General features: G+C 33.6%; 2 protein-coding genes across 8 annotated transcripts in view; one reads left to right on the top strand and one right to left on the bottom strand.

The window, feature by feature from the left end:
- Positions 1 to 10,140, bottom strand: part of Nep3 (M13 family metallopeptidase neprilysin 3) — an 83,736-nt gene extending 73,596 nt beyond the window's left edge. The window contains exon 1 of the mRNA XM_085953743.1: positions 10,054 to 10,140. The gene's annotated coding sequence lies outside the window, so the exon portion shown is untranslated. The remainder of the gene's footprint in view (positions 1 to 10,053) is intronic.
- CRMP (Collapsin Response Mediator Protein) overlaps positions 1 to 21,928 on the top strand; it is a 131,148-nt gene that overhangs the window by 8,629 nt on the left and 100,591 nt on the right. The gene's annotated exons all lie outside the window — the stretch shown is intronic.

Genomic DNA, 21,928 nt, shown 5'->3' with positions numbered 1-21,928 from the left:
CAATGGGTATTACAATACAACAATATTTATGATTTTTTATATCAATATTTAAGATGTCGACATTTTCGCATGATCTGCATGATTGAAAACCGCCACCGCTCCCAAAACAAATGTATTCGTTTCTTCATTTGCCGATGTGCCACAACTATTCAGCACATGACCTGCCTACCCCACGGGACTTCACTGATTCCAGTAGGTACCAATACCGGTATTTGTTAAAAACGTATCGAGACAATTCTTTCACGTTACTCGTTTTAGTACGTTTCACGTATTTTGTTTTCAGTATCTTCAAATATTCTGCTCGTGAGAGCTTTCTTTTGCTGAAAAATAAATATTCCATCCAAAATCAAATTCGAGAGTTTTTCCGCTGAAAATAAATATGTGTTATTTTTTTGTTATTATTTCACTTTTATCAGGCGATTCAGTCATTTGAGATATAGTATTATCAATTTCTCTGCCTTCTTATTAATCTCTAAAATACCGGTATGTTAGATTTTCAATACCGGTATTGCAATCCCTGATTATGAGTAGTACCTAATCTATTTTACGGCGACTCACAAGAGATGATATCGCAGGCAACATTCTATTTTTTTTTTACATAATAATGTACATTTTGCAGTGCATTTAATTTAAGTTTTTTGAATATTTCTTTATTAGATTACAGATAACTTAATGAGGCCTATCAATAGGAAAATTAATGTTTCTTTCGTTATCATTATAATTTCCCGTGCATTAACAGCCCGGTATGGGCACACTGACTTTTTTTAGTTTCCGTCATCATTTCGATCTATATTCCGCTATCCTCATCCAATCTGAGATGGCAATTGCTTATGTATCCTGGATTACGATAACCAGCCACTTGAATCACCGCAACGTAGCCCTGCCAATATTCAGAATAGATACCTAAAACTTTTCAAGCTATTCCATTCGTTGTACACGAGCATCGTAGTTGTAAAATATTTTGATGCTTTTGATTATATTGGGTTCATCAACATTTTCGTAGATTTCGTGGTCATATTATTATCTTTAATTGTGTGTCTAAATATTTCTCTCAGAAGCTTTCCTTTGAATATAACAACGTACTACTGAACTAAAACTTATAACCTAACATTATGATACACAGTATTTCGTATATCTAGATTTTCATTTTCCAAAATATAAATATGTATTTTAGATAACTTAGGATTCCAACGAGACACTTGTCGAGTCTCCTGATTTATATGTCCATATCATTGTTGATGGCAACGTCCAAATAGGCCAAGTTATAGATTTGCTCAATGGAGTGATTTCCAATAGAACATAACAATGTCACTGAAATAGACCCATTGTTTTGGAGGCTACCATGTACATAGTTTTACTGACAATATAGAAAATATCTTTTATTCTGTTAAGTTTAATTGATTATTTATCACAATCGTTCTAATCTGTACAATCTATACTGCTATAGCGGTCAACAACCTCAGGCCTTGTCATTCAACTATCGCACAATCTCCGCATCTACGATCAGCACATTTTACAAGTGTGACATATTTCGATGAGGATGAACTACCTCGGGCTTTGTCATCGAAACGTCTCGAAGTTGCAACGATGCGGTGATCAGCAGATTTACCAATTGTAAACTACATCAACAATGACTCTCGCAATTTCACGAATATTCATTTATATAGATGGGTTATCATAGATTCAGTCTCAGTATCACACCGCGCAGTACTCACTTCCACCAAGCCTCGGACCGCTAATAATAGTAATCAAAGGTGTAGAAAAATTAGGTTTATCATATGGTATTGATAAACCCCATTTCCACCTGTCGAGATCATTCATATCAATACAGACAACATTTCATATTTTTTTCATTTAACTCTGTACCGATTTGAGATGATTCATAAACTTTTGCCCGCCGTTGATTAGCCTATTTATTGTCCATAAGTGAGCCGAGTTCGAATAATGTTGTAAAATGACAAGCTGTATCTTGTTTTAAATTCATCGCTACTTCCTTTTCCGATTCTTTCTAAACCAAGTGTGAATTTGTAGCTGCAGAATAATAGCGATCAAATATCTATTAATTAAGGTATCAAATTACTCTGCAGTAACATATTCCCAGCGAATTAATTTCCAGCAATCAATCTTAGTAAAACATTTTACTCAATATTTAACATAGGTTAATTTGTTCACTCAGCCGTTTAGTAGTCTGCACTAGTAGACTTCACCTTCTGTAAATCGGACAAACCACAGTAATTCGGCAACAGTAAAAATACAATAATACTTTGTAAAGTTTATTAATTTTTAAGTATGGTTGTTGTATTAGACATTGTACGAATATTAATTGTAGGATAGTGAGTGACGCTCTAAAACAGTAATCGTGGCATTACAATTTACAACAAGGAAATGGTTAGCCATTATCATTATTTATATCCCAATATAATTTTGTCTAATGTCACGAAAGTTCAGATTGATGCGTGCCATCAATGAAACTCTTGACTTCATTGTCATGACGAGAAACCATTCCATAATAATAAATATTCATCATTTTTTTTATTAGGGGCTACAATTTCGGGATTCCGCTCCATTTCGTTATACTAAAATCCCGGGTTCGGGTGGTTTTTGTATGTTTTATTGAAATAGCGTATTTTCGTATAGTAAAGAAATATAAATAATTGAAGAAGTACTTACTATACCTATGTATGTTTATGGAAATTTCTTTTGAAGTCCTACTTTCATGATGATATAAAATAACGTCGACTTTTTATATTGTTTTTTTTTTCTCTGAGGTTCAATTTAGAAGATTTCTTTATTGTAGCTTATAATTTATTTTTTTTTGCAAAATTTTACTTATTACTATAGAACTTTACGTATTAATATAGAAGTATTTTACTTCAAATGAAAATATAATTTTTTCTATTATGTATATGGTATTTTGTTTTTACCAATCCAATAATCCCAAATAAGAACTCTTACTTACGTCACCCGGTTACGAGCTAGGATTGAAGCATATGGCAAAAACCACCTCGCGTCGCTTCCCTCGGTCCATCGCCACATCTCGAGTCATGTGACACCTTCAGTGCGTATATCGCTTTTGTAGCATCGCTACAGATTGAGGGAGGGTCGGCCATGGCGACGGAATCCTTGATGCTGTGCCTCGAGAGTACTTCGTTAGTCCTTAAATCGGCAAGGATTCGTCAGTCCTAAGTGCACGTCTGTCCCCGTTACGAACCCCTAAAATTCGACGGAGACATCTATTCGTAAACCCCACAGTCGAGACCTTTGGAATCTGGTATGATGCTATGTCACACAGAAGTACAGCTGGTCCACAAGCGTTGAATAAACAACATTCGACCGAGAATACTAATCCCGAAATCCCGAGTTTGAAAATTCTGTCCGGGATTTTTATTCCTGATACATGCTTATAACAATTAATGTATTAACGTATAAAACGTTAAAAAATCTTTCACTTCAAGTATATGATATTATGTACTAGATTATTTACTAATTTTCTGACTATTTCAGCTATTTAACATACTTATAAATATATTATATTATTTTCATCCAGTAACGTCTACCATAAGTCATAATAAATTATTCTTAATATTTAATTAAAAAGGGGGAAAAAAGACTTCCGTCCCGTCTACATTCTTACACTACCACTGTTGTATGACAACAATGAAAAATACGTAAGCTCGTTTATAAAAATAGGGGGTGAAATGTGGAGTTTTTCGGATCACATTTCCTTTAATGTGAAGTAACTAAAATTTTTGATAATATGGAACTTGTTATTTTTTAAAGGTTGCATATTGACATATACATATATATGCTTTATAATATGCTTTAATAATAGTCATTTACGTCGACACGCACTGGTGTTTAAGATCCCATTTTTGAAGATCGTGTCAATAATTGATTGAATATCCCCGCTATACGGGTATATTCGAATCATGAAATTTACTATCTATATATAGATAGCTATTAAATTCATTAAAAACTCTACTTGTTTTAAATTTCAATATTCCAGATATAACCGTTATGCCTTTTTGGCTTTCAAATAAATAGCGAAATAAAATTAATACTATCGACTGTAGTTAGGTTCTCACTTGATAGAAGTTGATTTAAAGTATTATCAATTCAAACTGTGCTAAACTTGATCAAGTATAGCCCAAATAAAAGATTAATTAAACATCATGACGTAGCTGCACCTTGCCCAATTTTATTTTCTGTACATATTATTATTAATCCATTCCAATTCATGCCGAAATTGATTCAATGTATATCTAATAAAATTAGGACCAATGTATCTTTAATATATCGTGAACATACCGCGAAAAGTGAGTAAGCCAAAATACTTGTTTGTTGGCAAATTGAGATTGATTTTTTTTTTGATAGATATAAACTCATACTCGTAGCTTTGCAATTTATAATTACTTTGAAATATTTCGGGAACTAAGCTGATATGATTATGTATTCTGGTAAAAGATATCTTCTAGCACAATGAATTAGTCAAAAAATCTCGAAAATCGCAAAAAATGACTTAGTTACTTTTTTCACATACAACATAAGTAACCATTTACAAGACCGAGTAAACTTTATTGACGACTTGGTTTGAATAACTTCTTTAAGACTGACTCAATGTATTGGTTCCATTTTATAATCTTTAAAAAAATACTCTAATAATCACTTTCAAATAAAATATACACCATAATTTATAATGAAATAGAATATTTTTAAATTTTAAATGTTGATTTTTAGCCAATGGACTTAAAATAGTAAAAAGAGAGTTTTAAAGTTTACGTTATGATAACAACTAACTATAAGAGATAATTGGATTTAACTGTTAATTTTTTCCTGGAAATACCTCTTACCTACCTACCTCCTATATGCTGTTATATATTCTTTTTACTTTACAGCAAATCTAAATTTTTTCCCCTGTCACATACATAACTTATTTTCATACATTATGTATATTTCTGTCGACAATAGTGTTGGCAACACTAGAGGAGACTCCACAATAAAAATATTGACGAATTGTGTGACGTTGTCGTACTACTCGCATTTTAAAGTATCATGTTGTGTACCATGTCAAAAGTACAGTGAGATGAAATGAGTAATATGCCCGATGGTTTTAATCGAAGTCAATTGCTGAACTTAACCACTGTTTAATTTCCACGCACTTTAAAGTTAGGCTTAAAAATTAAACAACACTATCTACACCGACGCCAGAATTCACTGACCATTCAAGAATTTATTGCACTAGCATAGTGTATTAAGTGTACCGTAATTGAAGTTAATTTAGGCGAAATTTAGTAGATACACTAATAAGCACCAAACTGATGTGTTTTGTAATTCATAATAATAAATCACTATTTATATAGCAGTGATGCTCAACCGGTATCTTGCGGGGGGGGGCTGGTACCCCATGTAACAAAACCCCCCCTATTTGTAACAAAATTGCATACATTATTACAGAAAATGAAGCTTCTTAAAATGAGATAGTATTTTATCATAAACTTCATGTTCTTCATAAAATATCTATCTTATTTTGGCTTGGATTAATTGAATTTTCGCTGTTTGATTTCCTATATTTGTGAGTTTTGGATAAAGGAGGGCCATTATTGTAAGTATATTTTCGGTGTTCAAAATATCCATTATCTTCAAAAATGTTGGATATCACTGGACATGGCCCCCACAAAGGAGGGGATGACAGGACTCTAGCCTGAGAGCCTGGGCTCAGGGGGGGGGGTCGACCAGATAAGTGAGATAAACACACACATCACAATTTTGCTCTAATAATAAAAAAGTCGCCTACGGTGCTATTTTACTTCAGAGTTATTAACATTAAAAAATAAGTATTTTTTTATTATTGTGTTGATACCTGATAACTCCGTAATTCAAATGAATGTTTTCAAATACAACAGTAGCTTAAATTACACTGAATACCCTTAATTTTACATTGAACACTATTTGGAAAACGCTAATGTAGGGCTTTAACTTAGGCGATAGGTAAGGGGGCCCGCCAAAGATCCTAGCCTGGTGGGCCGCTGTATGATGTGGGGGCCATGATCACTGGTATGGATTTTAGGCGTCTACGTCTACGATGCGTCCGACCCCCCGTTCGCCTGTCACCCCTTCCGCCGTAATAAATGTAAAAGACAGTAAGCGCGATATGCCCGAGCGTGGTATAGAAGGAAAAAACATCCCGAAATATCTGCAAGTAGGACAATGCCAAGACGGATTCAGAGAGGCTAAGTGTGGCCGACTGGAAGGAGAGCGTTCGGGATGGGTCGTTTTACCCAATGGCATTAATATGGACGAAGCATATAGAAAAAACAATGACACTCACTTTTTTGTCGGGTCTGCCGAATGGCATAATCTGTTCTAACGCCATTACAATAAAGGTGACATTGCTATAAACTCCCGATGCTTTTTGTCGGGTCTGCCGAATGTTTCGGTTCGAACGGGTTCGCTCAAATGAACATTAACACTAGAAACACTGTTCTAACGCCATTACAATAAAGGTGATATTGCTATAAATTCCCGATGCGTGATATCGCATAATGGAAATTTCGTGAGGTCTACCTATACATGTGCGAATGTAGCTATGCGCGAATTTACTTGTTAGCTACTGTATTGAGTGCGAATTTTCAGAATCCATTAGTTTGTTTCCATCATTCCGTATATAGGTAGACCATAGATATTTAGTTTTTAATGATTTAATAAGCAGGGGGATTAATTTGTTAATTTGACAATATTTTAATTGATATAATTAATTCGAAAATAAAGCAACGAATTATTGAAATTCTACTTCTACGACTTTAAAAAGCAAGACGCTTTTATTATAAGTAAATGCATCATGTTTATAAATTTCATTTGTAGCTAATCTACCGTACATACAGAATAGATTTTTTTTATAAATAAAAATTAGTTCATTCAAATACATTATAATTTTCTCGATTTATCTTTCTGTCAGTCTATCTGTAACGTTGCATTGCACGCATAGTAATGATGGAGCAATCGGGCCCGGGTGGTAGCTCTTTGTCAGTCTGAATAAAACTCATGTAAAATACATCGGCTATATATAGAAATAGATACTTACTATTCGACGCGTTCATTAGCTATGAATATAGTTACCGTATTATAGCTTTTCTTATGAGATTATTCTTTTACATAGTATACGAATGTTGACAGGTGACACTGCCGCCCGCTATTTTTTCTAGTAATACCTAATTCACGATGTTAGTTTGTAAATTAGTAAAATAATAGCGGTGGAGTGGTGAGTTGAGGTGCAGATAAAGGTCCGCACGCCCACAACACCCAACAGTTGTCAATCGCGCGGGTACAATAGAGCTTTCGGTCGAGTTTGATACTGTCTAACTACATACTCATAAGAAATTGAACAGATTGGTGTTGGGGTGCGCGTCTAGATCCATCCCATATATACCAGCTCATTGATTTGATAAAATACAGATCGAATCGGTATAGCTAGTTTTCTAATTTGTTTGCCTGTAATTTCCGTATTTCACACGGACTAGTGTGTAATAAATTGAATCGGTCGTCATTATTGCAAAACTTCATTTATGTTTATTATTTCCTACCGCCAGATGTCACTAGTAGAAAACTTTTCCCATAAAACTATCGTTTCTCATTGACATGGCCCTAATTTCCGTAGTAAGTACTACGTGTCAATTTCTAGTACTTAAAATTCCATAATAGGAAAGACACTTCGGACGAGAAAGTTCATATACAAACAGCAATAACTCGGAAGACACTTTCCAATCTTTTGCATACAGATGGTTTCCCACACTACTATCTTGCAATATCTCACAACTAACAACGCAAACTAATTTATTTTATCTATCCATTTCGTTATCTTTGTTTATTTTTGTTAGTTTTCTTATCAGATAAACGTTTCCAATTGTTTAGATACAGATCTCCGTATTTAAGACCTTTTTTTGATAAGAATTTTATCAAGACACTACTAATAATCCGTGTGTGCCCAAATCGCAAGATGGTTGGTATTGCATTTTAAAAGTAGAGCTGCGATGCATTAACACCGTTTTTCTTACGCAATAGGAAACACGGTCAAAAAATAGCTCCAGCGAGTTCACATAATAGACGCGAGGCTCGCTATACCGCTACTAGACATCTGCTTAGATCTTGCATCTCATTAATTTGCATATAAATTGTGAATAAACGATACTCTGTGTGCTCTATTTTCGATTGTATAAAGCATTTGTAAACGTAATAGAAAATAGTTCGTTCTATATTTAAATTTTAAATTGCTAGCGTTGTTTATGAAACCGGGAATTATAATGTTTATTTAGGTGAGTAGTCCAATTTTCTCCTGATATTCTTTACCAAAAAAGTTGGTTTCCGATGTTTTAAATAAATTATATTGCCCTGGATCCAACCACTGGTGGATGAAGACATCTCCAAGCCAACTATTCACCTCGGTCAACTAGTGTTTCGCTTGAACATAGAAAATTATGTCGTTGTTATTTTTTAACCTGGGAAACAAATCGAGAATTTAAATACATACATTCATACCCAATGGACGTGAAACTGTGAAAAAGACGATTAAACAGTCCATTTCTGAAGCTATTGTGGGAAAAATTATAGTCATTATTCTTTCAAGAGGTTTCCCGAATTTTATCATTCACATTTACCTTACGTTGATGCACTGACCGCATGGCTAACTTCTGACTAACTTAATTCTAAAATTCTTGAAATTTAATATACATAATACCTATATTATAGCACTGCTCTGCTAATTATAAGAACGTAAGCGGCTCTCGTAGTGCAGTGCGTAATGCGCTTGCCTTCTAGCCGAGAGTTCTGGGTTCGATTCCCGGTTAGGACAAAATATTTATGTGTAGACGGAATAAGTAGTACAATAGTATTACAACACGCCATGAAGTTATATCTAAGTATATAAAAGAAAATTTAAATCGTTTTTCTTCAGTATGTGTAATTTTATATGTTTGCCTACTTGTACAAACACGAGAATTATTATTTTCAGCTTATCATCTTTTATTCTAGGGGCCTGATAAATTAATATAAATGTCTTAAAGACAATGGGTAACTTGGAAAACTTTGATCTATTCTAAATATTGATGGTTCATTGCAAAAAAAAACTTCATTTAGGCATGTAAGGCAGAACATTTTCTCTGACAAATTATGGAGCGCATAATATGTGAATCTTGCTATAAATAAAATTCGTTGGTTACAGCCAAAACTTTGTAAGTCTCGAAATCATGCTATGGAGAAATCGCAATTTGAAGTTTATAACATGCCCTCTAAAATCAGGCATAATGCTAATTTATTTGTGATTTATGTGCATGTTCTATATATTGGATGACTTTGAATTTTCTAGCATAGATATTTATATAATTATATACACATAATCCCTCTTTATCGACTTACTAACTTATGGCAGCAACCCCACAATAATATACATTGCGTACTGATTTAAATCATTAGATTTCATGACCTCTTTATAGTCACTTTCGTAGATAAAATCTTAATTTGCATTTATCTTCAATATCTATATAGTTATATAGAATCCCTTCAAATGAGTTCAGAACTTAAATACTAATGTATTTATAATGCTGTGTTGTCAAAATACATACACGATATTAATGTATTTGGGTCGTGCGATAACTTTGTTGCATTAATAGCTAATTTATATCACATCAAGTTTTTGTTGCGGCCTTTCCCTGAAGTGCCTATAAATTAAGCGAAAGACCGGGCCTATGTGGACTTTGTGAGATGCTAATAGTTACAAATATATAGATGTAGTAGTACTCCCTGCCACAAGTAATGTGTGGCATAATATATTTCAGTAAATAAAACATTTTGGCGAGGTATATGCTGTACTATTTTTCGCGTAGATCACTGTGACAAGGATTATAATCTTCAAAAAAAGTTAAAAATGAGAATATACTACTCTCACAGACGAGCTTTGTAAGAAAATTGGCAAAAATGTATAGGTATGTCATTGACAACATCGAATGTATAATATGTTTTTTACTGTATCAATCAATCAAAGGTAATAGCATTTTTTCATACCTGTAGTAGGTATTCATATTCCGCGCTAGTATGTCCCAATCTAAGAGTAAAGGCAAGCACAAGGTCCCGCAACTTTTTCGATCCACAGTCACGACAATACTGCATCGCTTTTATAGAATCGTTGCATGGCCACGGTAACGGAATTCGTAGGGTTGATACATTAATGTGCAGAGTGTATCATTCTCGGGCGGGATCCGCAGATATAAAACAAATTAGGTGATGATATAACATAATCTTGTTTTTTTTTTTACTTTCTGTAAAGGGAAAATGACTCTTTTGAATTTTCATGTTATGATATTACAAATTTGTGTAGTGTTTTGTCTCTAAGTTGATCACGTGCCAATTCGCATATTATATTTGGATTCAATCTTGAATCTGGATTATTTCAAAATTATTAAATCACATATTACGTTAAGTTAAAACTGGGATGACGGTGATACGTTAGAAATTTAATTACTAAACCACGATTTCTGTGCTTGCAGGGTAAAAGTGATTAAGTCGCGTTTTTTACGAAATTAAGATTTGAATGCCAATGTATGTATAAGAATTGTGCTCTTTTGTGTATACATATCATAGATTTTGTCACATGTAAGCAAAATAAATAGACATTTTAATTTGTAGAAATAGCTTAAATTGAGAAAATCATTTTTACTCTGAGTAAAATTACTTATTTAAAACATTGAATATAACACAATACCAAAAACTTAATTGTAGGTACCTACATAAATAATGTAAAATATTTTTTATTTCAAAATAGAACCTAACTGACATAAGCACTTTCGTGTCCCGAAACTTGTACGCATGCAGTTCGCCGTATCACACTTCACCGTGAAATGTTGTATCGGAAATATATGGCCGTATATTAAAGACCGTCCAACATCTTTTGGTCGTATAGTACTGACATTAAATTCATGTCTAAATAAAACACGGTTCTTGTCAGTTTACACTTTACAGGAAGCCAGCAGCAAACAAATTTTGAAAATAGCCGATTTAATGGATTATTTTTTTAGGTTAGGTTAGGTTTTCATTCTTGAATTCACGAATTTTGCCAAAATCAGCTATGAAAATTGAATTAATGTTCATGTTGAATCTAATAAAATTGGAGCTTTTTCCAAAAAAAAAAACTTACGGCAAACTGTGCCACGGTGAAATGTTTTACATACAATTTACATGTAACCAAGCACTTTAACTGCAAAACCACTGATTTACTGAATGTTAGTTTCGGGGGTGCACTAAATAATTGTCTCTAATAATAGGTACCATCGAGTAGAAAAAATAATAAAATTATAAGTACCTACAAAATGCTAAATAAAGTATTACTATTACGAGACCGGATATATTATATAGGCGATTACTACTTGTACAACATCACTTTGGCGATAAACCGACAAAATTATTGACGACAGTTCGAAAACATCACCACCCCAAGCTTTCTAGTTAATCAGTGTAATAATAGTACCTATTTTTATCCTCTGCTGTTTCTATATTATGTTTCTTCAGGTACTCACAAAATCGATTGACTTTATTAAGAAACCTTACCTTGAATGTCATGAATACATTTTCCTACTTAATTAATTATTAAGTCTTAAGTTAGGGAAAATCCAATTTTGTTCTACCCTTCAAATTCACTCTCGCATGTGTTAAAAAATTCACCTAAGTGTACGTTAGGTGAATAATATAATTATTATTATATTACATTAAAAAAATGGGACGTGTTCTAATTTTCTTTTTGAACTTGGTACCACATTATTTTATCAGATGGCTGAAAATTTTATTTGATTTTCACGGAAACGTTTCGCGTATTCTTATAAAATTTTCTTTGCAAATGTACAGATTACCCCAAAACCTACTCCTAATCTAATAGTATTTAAAATTAATTATATTAACATATTATTTATTATATTACAATGTTTGAGTAAGGAAAAATAATTAAATTTATACATATAATTTGATTACTATTTTCTTTTTATTCGTATTCGTTATTACACCCCTATATTCCAATTCTTAATTTTAAGTCACTAAAAAGTACAATTATATTATTCAATATTTTAATATAATTTTCTGATAGTTTTCTCAATAATCAAATAATTCTGTAGTTGTATTGTCTTTCACCTTCAATGTTTATCGTTTACTATCTTTACAAACTGCCGTCATATAAGTGAATGAAAAGTTACGTTTGCATGGATAGAACAAATCATTGTCTCAAAAATGACCAAATACTTACATACATTTAGAGTTGGGTTTCGGGAATTTCCCTACGGGAATTCTCGAGAAATTTTCGAGATTTTCCATCCCGAATCTCGAGAATTGAAATTTTAAGCATTTCGGGAAATCCTGGATCTCGAGAATCTTTTCTCGGGATTCGGGATTTCTTTATTGTCAAATATTAATTGAAAAAACGATTTTCTATATTAAAAAGTGGACAGAAAACACAAAACTTTCAAAGACTGATCGGGGCATTTGAGCGCAATTTGTGCAACATCAAGGAATATTTTGTCTCAAAACCGTACGCGATTGTCAGATGCAGCGATTTGACAGTCTGCGTTTTTTGAAATTACATCTTAATAAATAATGCTATTAATTATTTTTGTTTTCCTACTTCTATTTTGTACTTGTCTTGTCTTCTTACATAAATAAAAAAAATCATATTTTTTTGGAATTGGTCTGTTTTTACATTGATTTTAGAATTTTTACAGTTTTTTTAAATTTCCCGATATCTCGAGAATTCCCGAGAATTCTTTTCTGGAAATCCCGAATCTCGAGATTGGATTTTCTCGGGAAATACCCAACTCTACATACATTTCATTAATCTGTAGATACTATTGGAGCATATTTATATACTACACACCACTTCCAACTAATCCATCACCATCGATATTTTTTCACGACTGTTTCTGAAGAAAAAATAGGAAATTATAGAGCGATTAAGTGCATACTATTTGAAATTAATTTTAGTCAAATTACTTAGTGCTTACTGCAACACACTATTTAATAGTAAAGTTATTCCTTGTCATTTAAATTAGAATTCATTGTTGTCAATACTTACGTTGGAAAAAAATAACTGTTATTAAAATATATTATCGTATCTTTTGTTATTAAACTGTTGGGTGTCATTTTGATCCATTCTGTACATATTTAAATAAGTTTTGTCGACAACTTCGCATGCCAAATCACGATTTTCCTCAAGAGGTGCGTGCCCGACTCCCTCCATACTAAAGAATCGATTTTCTGCGTTCGTTTAAACGCTATTCATGTTGTATTGTGTAAATAAAGCTTGAATTTTCAAAATGGCCCTAATATCATATTCAAACTTTTATCAACTTAAAAGTGTGGCATTTTATTGTTATAACCACGTATTTACCACATTTTCAAATACGTTTTTTTTCTCGAGAACAAAAGCCAGATTTACCAAACTCAAACACCCACACCATTAGGGTTTTCGTTACCGGTATTTCAGAACTAAGATTCTCGATTCTTATTCTGGGATGCCAGAATTGGCGAAATATAAACATGCCCAAAAAGATAAATCCAATAAAGAATGTCGCCCTATGTGTGATGTTGTGTGTATATATATTATATGAATATTTTCAAAATTATATATTTACTATTATATTATGGCTGCGGACATGTTAACAACGATCTGGATAACTAAAAATCACCCCGTTCTTTCGCTTGTAGGTACAATCTGACCCCAGCTTCCGTATATTACAGTAGATACTAAAGTTTAACGTAGTAATTAATTATTAATTTAATTAGAACAACAGGCTCATAAAATATAAGAATTTCTGATGTTATTTCGTCATAAATATGAAGAACTTAAAATTTCTTAAAATTTTCATATATATATTATTTAAATATAAACAACGGTCATTCTCTTCATGTCGTATTTTTTTAATTTACAAATATTATTAGTTTTTTTCACGAAAACCAAACTATAATTGTATTAAACTATATTAAATAAAGAAATTGTGCGAGTTTCTGTGATTCGGTATCCCGGAATTGCAAACCCTACACATGGCCTACGCCCTACAGTATTATATTATATCCACCCCAAATGCACTCTTTGTCATAGTCTAATACTAAATGATGAGTCATCTCCGATGATTTGCTTTGTTCTGCGCATTTTATACTACTACATACTTCATTTTGTCACCCATCGAGGGCCTTCTTAAAACGACCTTGTGGGAAAATACCGAATAACCTTTTGAACGATTAATTTTTATTATCTGAGACAAGAGTGATTTTTCACGCCTATTGCCATCAATGACACACCTATGAATTAATTTTAGAGAGACAAATTTAGATCAGTTTCTTGTTCGTTTTTTCTTTTCCTAATTCTTTGTGTTAAAGCTACTCGCTCACGACAACCACTTTTAGGTGCGACTGGCCAGATATTACCTCGCATGAACTGTCTGCGGGATTAGTGGATGAAGAAAAATCTGGGTGTTTCAGTGTGAAAGTAACGTGGCGTTAGAGCGCAAAGCCACCGGAAAGCGGCGTCTTACGAGGCGCAAGCTGAGCAAATTGCCTCGAAACCTCCACAACACGCCCCGCTGCTTACTATGGGCTTTGTGCCGTCAGGCGCTGAGCACCGCTCGCCTAATAATCTAACAATTTAATAAAAATAAACAGTCTGTTTTTTTCTTTCCGTACTCCGAAGATAAAAATAAAATCTTGAAATAATAATTAATGCTTACATTTATCTAGAGTCCAGGCATTCCCAACCTTATTTTCACCAGAAGCACATTTATAGCCAAAAATGGAATGGCGGGCATTTTTTTTAAAATGAAACTTACATAACATACACATATATATTTGACAAATAATATGTACTTATAATAAATAATTAGTTGAATTTTTTAACAATACCTAGTATCTTTTATTGTGGTAACTGTCAATTCGTGGTAGAAATGCATTGTATTATTAATTTAATTTAAACTAATTAGTATGAGAACATCCCTCTGAGGCGGACGAAATCGGTCCAAATATTAAAAAACGGTAGAATAAGTACGATAAAAAAAAACACATTTTACTAAATTAAATTATTAATACAATGCCTAGTCAATAACCATGTTATAATGAAATTGTAATTAATGTTATCTTTGACATTATATTTCTTCAATCAACTTGTCATACAAGCCCTCCGCATGAGCCGATTTTAGTGAGTAATGTTTTACCAAGTGCATAGCCAACACGCCAGTGTTGCCATAATATAATTTATAAAAACATCGCTTGTAAATTTATAACATTTTTTTTTTTTTTTTTAAATAATAACCATACCCTTGCTTTTTCGTACAAGGTGGTTGGGTGGGTTAGTTGCATTGATGTGGGGCTAATTAGGTGCCTCCATTTATATCTTTAATTTTCTTTATGGCCAGGATTAAATATTTTGTGTAGTGTTCTTGTGTTGTTCTATTGCTTAGTGCTTCGTGAGGCTTTTGGAGGTCAATTTCGTGATTATGTTGTCTACATCGAGTCCTGAGAGTCCATCGCTCCCTTTCTAGTATAGGGCAGTCGTTGATGACATGCCACACAGTTTGAGATGTGTTGCCGTCACATGGACAACAGTCGTCATCCCTCAATTTAAATCTTTTTAGATAAGCTCGCACCGATCCGTGGCCTGTTAGTATCTGTGTGAGTTCGTGTGATATTTTTAAGTTCCTGGCAAGAGTGATGGCACAGTTTATGTTTGGAATAAATTTCTGCGTTATTGATCCTGTGGCGGATGTTGTGTATCTGTGGTTCCATAGCTCTATGGTATCTTCGTTTAGTTTTTGTTTTGCGTAACTCAGAGGGAAGTGTGTATAGGTTAAAGGTCTTTTGTCTGTTGTGGCTTGTTTAGCGTATTTATCAGCTTCCTCGTTTTCGGCTATCCCTGTGTGACTTCTTATCCAGAAGAATCTGGGGTTTGTTCCTATCATTCGAAGCTGTGTTGACAGTGTTAAAATGTCTCTTACAAGTGGGTGTGTCGATGATGGGTTTTGGAGAGCTACCAGACTGGATTGGCTATCTGAGAATATGTTTACATAGTCGTGTCTGTGTAACTTTAATCTTTTGAGTGTCCACTCGAGAGATTCTCTGATAGCAAATATTTCTGCTTGGAAAACAGTGCAGTAGCTTTCGAGCTTAAATTTTCGGGGTGTTATTAATGTTCCATTTTCGTAGGCTACAAAAGCTGCCCCTACTTTGTTATCGATTAGACTGCCATCTGTGTAGATCTCCAATCCTGTGATGTGGTATTTTGTTTTAGTGTCTTCGTCAACTGTTCCTATGTATTCTATATTTTCTAGATGTCTGTTGCCAGGATGTGGAAGTTGTGTGTAGTGTATTTTGTTTTCGTATGTTCTGTCTGTAGGTAAGTGTCGGGGAAGTATGTGGCTTGTTTTAACTTGGTATATTCCTGTAAGTTCTTGTATTTTTATATCGATTGGCGCTATTCCTGCCAGGGCTTGTGCTGACGTTAGCGATATTGTGCGATATCCCTTGCAAATTGATATTGCGAAAGGTCTTTGCGCGGAATTCAGTCTTTTTTGGATCGACTTTCTGTGAGTTGCTTTATTCCAGACCGATGCCGCGTAAGTTAAGGTTGGCTCCACAGCTCCATGATATATAATTTTTAAAACTTCAGGAGACGCCCCCCAAGTGGCTCTTGCTGTTTTTAAAAAGAATTTTCCCATTTGAGCTGCTTTCTTACATATGTAGTCGACGTGTTTCGCCCAATTGATGTGCCTGTCTAGTATTATGCCAAGAATTTTAAAGGAATCGACCAACTCTTTCGGTTTTCCTTTCCACTGGATTTCTGGTGTTCGTATTTTCCTTTTGTTGATAAACATTATATTTGTCTTATTATCTGAGAAGGTTAGTTTTACGTCTTCACCCCATGAGTTTACTTTTTGAAGCACGCTATTGGTTTTTAATTCCAGTTCGTCGGTGTCTTTTGCTGCTATCAATATTAACACATCGTCAGCAAAGGCTTGTATGTGTATATTGTGGGGTAAGAGTATTGTTAATAGACTGTCTAAGGCGATATTCCATAGTGTTGGGCCACAAGTTGAGCCTTGGATGCAACCTTGGGTTTGGTCTTGTTTTATTTCTTCGTCTGCATACTTTAGTTTTACTTCCCTATCTTGTAGATAACTGCAAAACAGTTTGTACAAGTTAGGCGGTGTTGACTTGATTGCAAGGGCGTTTTTTATGTGTGGCCACCATGCGTTATCAAATGCACCTTGAATGTCTAGGGAAATTGCTATGAGTGATTCTTTCAATTCGAGATGCGTTGAGATTATGTGTACGGCTTTGTTTAGTGCGTGTTCTGTTGATGTTTGAGGGGTAAAGCCAAACTGTTTAGTGCTCAATTTGTTGTTTTTTGTAAGATGCCAGTGCACTCTCTGAATTGCTAGTTTTTCTAGCACTTTTCCGAAAACGGGAAGGAGGCCGATAGGCCTGTACGATTTTGTGTCCATAGCATCTTTCCCAGGCTTAGGAACATTATAGCTTAGGAACGAAATTTATAACATTGGAATAAATGTAATATTCGATATCTGGCAATACGACGACACGCACACTGTCACACATATTTTCGAATAACCCAGGAAAGGGTCGCGGGGGAAGCGTGAAGGGGGCGAGGCAAGTGCGTGATAAAGTTCGTCATGTTTTGAAGGACAAACACTTGCAATAGCTCTATCTATATTTTTCTATAATCTAAGTTGTCATAGTTAAGAATGTATGTGGATATTCCTATAGTCATTTAAATTCGCATCAGTGAGTCGCGATCTTCAATTGTATTATACTTGTTGAAAATAACGATAAAATAATACACAAACCTGCGTCAGGGTGCACAGGGTTGGGAATCCCAGATCTAGAGTCTTAGAGTCTGATAAATTCCAATTTCCATTTACACAATGTACCTAGTCATCAATCATTCAGTATTCCTTACAATACATTTTGCCATTTTTGTGTCCATATAAAATAATCTTCGCATGTATGTAAACGTAAAAGTTTTATCGCCAACGGTAATATAATTGAGAAAATTTATCGCTTTTAACATGTGTCAACTGATAGATATACGACTTATTAAAATCGATTTGTATCGTTAATAATAAATAATTGGTCTGTTCGCATGCCCAGATAGTTCACCTACTTGCAGAGATATTGATTTTACCTTGCATATCCGGCATTTGATTATTAAAATTTGATATTTTTAAACCGCTAAATTATTATACCATTTTACAAGTAGCATAATATCAGGTCATATTAATAAATCCTACAATTTACATATTGGTTTTTTATTCGATAACTATCACGTTTGTCACACCTAGGAATATGAACTCACTCGCAGTACTGAAGTGTGGAGGTAGGTTGTTAAGATTCGCCATAAATAGTGCACATTAAACTTTGTTAGTCATACGTATTCGTTTTTATTGTACTAAGACTACAATTAATTTACAAATGGTGTTGCTTAGTTTTAAAAAAATCAATTAAACCCTGTCTAAACCAAACCATAATACTTTTGGTATAGGTACTTTGGGCGATACGACAAAATTGTACACACCTTTTTATTCATACTTATTAATTGTTTTCGTTAGATTAAGAATACATACTACGCATATTGTTGGTTCATTTTTTTAAATTTATTAAGCCCTGCCTAAACCAAACTATAATAGATCAAAAATATTATTCTATCTATAAAATATCCAAAGTTATGCATGATTTAATTGCATAATTTTATATATTTTATATATAGACGAGTATTTTTTGACTAGGTACTATTTATTATGGCTTGGTTCCGCAGGGTTTATTTTAATTTTAAATACTAACCAACACCGTCTGTGAAATGTAGTTTTATTTCAATGACGTATGCATGAAAAAGGTTTGTGTGCACTATTTATGGCGGAGCTTAACAGCCTACCTCCACCCTTCGCCAAGTCGAAGTCCAAATCTTTATTCACTGTATTTTTGGCTGAGACAGAGTCACTTGCTGTAACTCGTTTTTTAATGAATTGTTTATAATATTTTTTTTAATTAATAACTATTCCAAAATAAAAGAATCACGGTTGGAATTGAAGTCTAGATATCTTCGTTTTAAAATGAGTCCATAGCGCTGCGCTGGCCACACATTATCAAGACCACAAAAATAAACGATTTGTATCACATAAAGTGGTTCTTTATTTTCAGTTTAGTAATTATTTCAGAAATATGATAATGAAATGATAAGTAGTTTTGGAAAATCCCTATTATCGTAATCACCTTTATTATTACCGTTATTAAAAATCATCGTTTTCCAAATATGAAGACTTTTTCTTTTGCTCTTGACCATTTCCTGGTGAAAACTATTATAATTAAAAACTGCTTAGAAATATACTAGAATGATTTGAAAATTACTAGAGTGAATATGAAATAAGATCTTTTATCTTTCTGTGAGTGGATTGAGTCTCACATGATTAAGTTTATTGGTGTAGTTGCGTATATAATACTAACCAGTTTTCACATACATGGATTTACTATCGGCAGTACGTATTGTCACGAATGTACGTATGCGCATGCGGAGTAGAACGATAGTGGCGAACCTGCCAGAAAAATACGAACTACATCGCGCAGAGCATTTTGACGTTTACTAATTTTCACAACCTGTCAAATAGCACCATACAATGACAACAGCGCGTCTCGTTTGAAGAATAAGATTGGCGAGTAATCGTTATTATCGCGTTAGTTTAATTTACACACTATTGGTGCCAGTAAATCCACGCACGTGTACAGGCACTATGGTGTTATTGGTTGTTTGTTAAGATGAAAGTACTTTGTTTGTATTCTATTGACATACTCTTAACTAGGTACCTATTTTATATTCATCTTTAAATGGTTTCCTTTATAGTGATATAACCCTATTATGTATAGCTTTATATAACTACTCTGGGCGTTTACTGGCCTCTCCGACACACTTTCTTCATTCTGGACGATCTAGTCACTAGTGCCTTTGGCTGAGTATACTTAAACTCTCCTGGCGCAGGCTAACCACCTTATTTTCAGCTGTCCAGCTCTTCTCTTGCACTCAGGGGATGCGTACATAAACCCCGCTTTGCTGGTAATTATTCTTCCTGCATCATTTCGTATAGGATCCAATGCTACTTCTATATTTTCATATTAAGCCACGTGATCTTTTCACTCCAATAAAATGTATATATAGCCTTAATTGTTCTTCAGATCCAAATACATTTTTCCTTTCTAACCTAAAGACTTTTCTCATGACTACAGATTGATATAAATACCTAATAAATTTTAATTGACATATTCATCCATTACATTAACATATTATATACGACATTTTATGTGATAATTTGAAAGTAAATAATAAATCAAAAAATTACACAACATACTATACAGTAGATTAGAAACGCGTACCTACTAAAATTGCTAAATATGTTGAGTTTTAGATTGGCTTTTAAATTTCAAATGTCCGTTAGATAATAGCTTTTTGTCAATATAATGCACAAGTACTAAATTAGTTAATAGTGGTTAGTTAGCGTCGTCTTTGAAAGGTCGTATAGCACTATTTTTAAAGAGAAGCGTTCAAAAACGGTGCCGGTACTAAGTACCATCTTGCACCCTCATAAAAACGCACGGATTATATAAGTACAGCTGGCTAGCGATAGTATTTTTCATGAGTAAGTAAGTATTGATGTGGGATTATAACATTATGTATGTAGGTAGTTCGTCTAGGGTTTTCAATCCCAGACTTAATTTTAAATTCCGGGATCAATTCGTATTTTCTATCCCGGTATCCCATGATTGGGCACAAAATTCCATGTTTTCATTTTGAATTTAAACTTGCAAGCTAAGATTTGTACCAAAGTAAATAATACAAAAGATTCACACGTCACGACATTTCTTTTTATTGGGATTGAACATGGAAGAAGTTGTATAGTAACCGATTCTATACACTTGAGAAATAAATACGTTGCTATAGCTCATACTATAAATAAATCATAGGGTCATGTTATTTTGGAAACAGAGGAATTTTCGGCCATCAACTATCGATTTTAGCAGAACCATTATTCAAATTCAATTTTTTTTTTACATACTTACCCTGAACATTACAAATTATAAATTTAAGACGTCCACAACATGACATTTAAAAGCAACGAAATAGTATTAAAATAGTGTCGAAATATATCTAGTAGGTATCAAAAAACATAATAAAAAGTAAATAGGTACAAAAATTATAAAGCATAGAAGCACACCGAATGAGCTAAGTGGGCCCTATTTTAAGAATTTATAAAACAACGTCCACCTATACTCATCCACACGTAGGTGGAACATATCAACATCCGAAGCGATTTGGTTGAACAGAGTTATTGCCCTCCCAATTGGCATTAACAATAGCAGGTTAGTTCTGCTCATCGGGAGAACAAACTGATTATTATAATAAAATAGATTAAAGCGCGTTAAGATACAATGTAGTTTCACGTCCTACTGTCCCATCGACGCCAAAGATTACTATTTTCGATAATTTCCGGACGCCAGGACTAAAATGTAGTTACTCTATCTACTTAAGTAGGTACTGTGCTTGATTCATCTTTTTGAAATATCTATATCTTCAAGTGACAACGATGAAAAGTAAATAGTATGTCTTCTATATTAACTACAATAATCATCATATTTTCGGATTATAAACCGGATGCTATTTTCCCATCATTAAAAGAACGTAAATCGTAATGTTCATTGTTTTTTTTTAAATAAGGATTACAGCTCTTTCAATTGCGGGATTCGTAATCCCGGGCTTGTAAACCCTAGTAGAGTACGTACATATTCATAAATCAGGCATTTTTCGGTTTCAGCGCTTATATTTTTATTGCAAAAATCTTTTGTTAACATTGTT

This window comes from Rhyacophila brunnea, unplaced genomic scaffold, assembly GCF_057557595.1.
Source record: "Rhyacophila brunnea isolate RB1 unplaced genomic scaffold, BYU_Rbru_1.0 scaffold_4, whole genome shotgun sequence".
Classification (NCBI taxonomy): Eukaryota; Metazoa; Arthropoda; class Insecta; order Trichoptera; family Rhyacophilidae; genus Rhyacophila; species Rhyacophila brunnea.
This window is presented reverse-complemented; position numbering and strand designations above follow the sequence as displayed.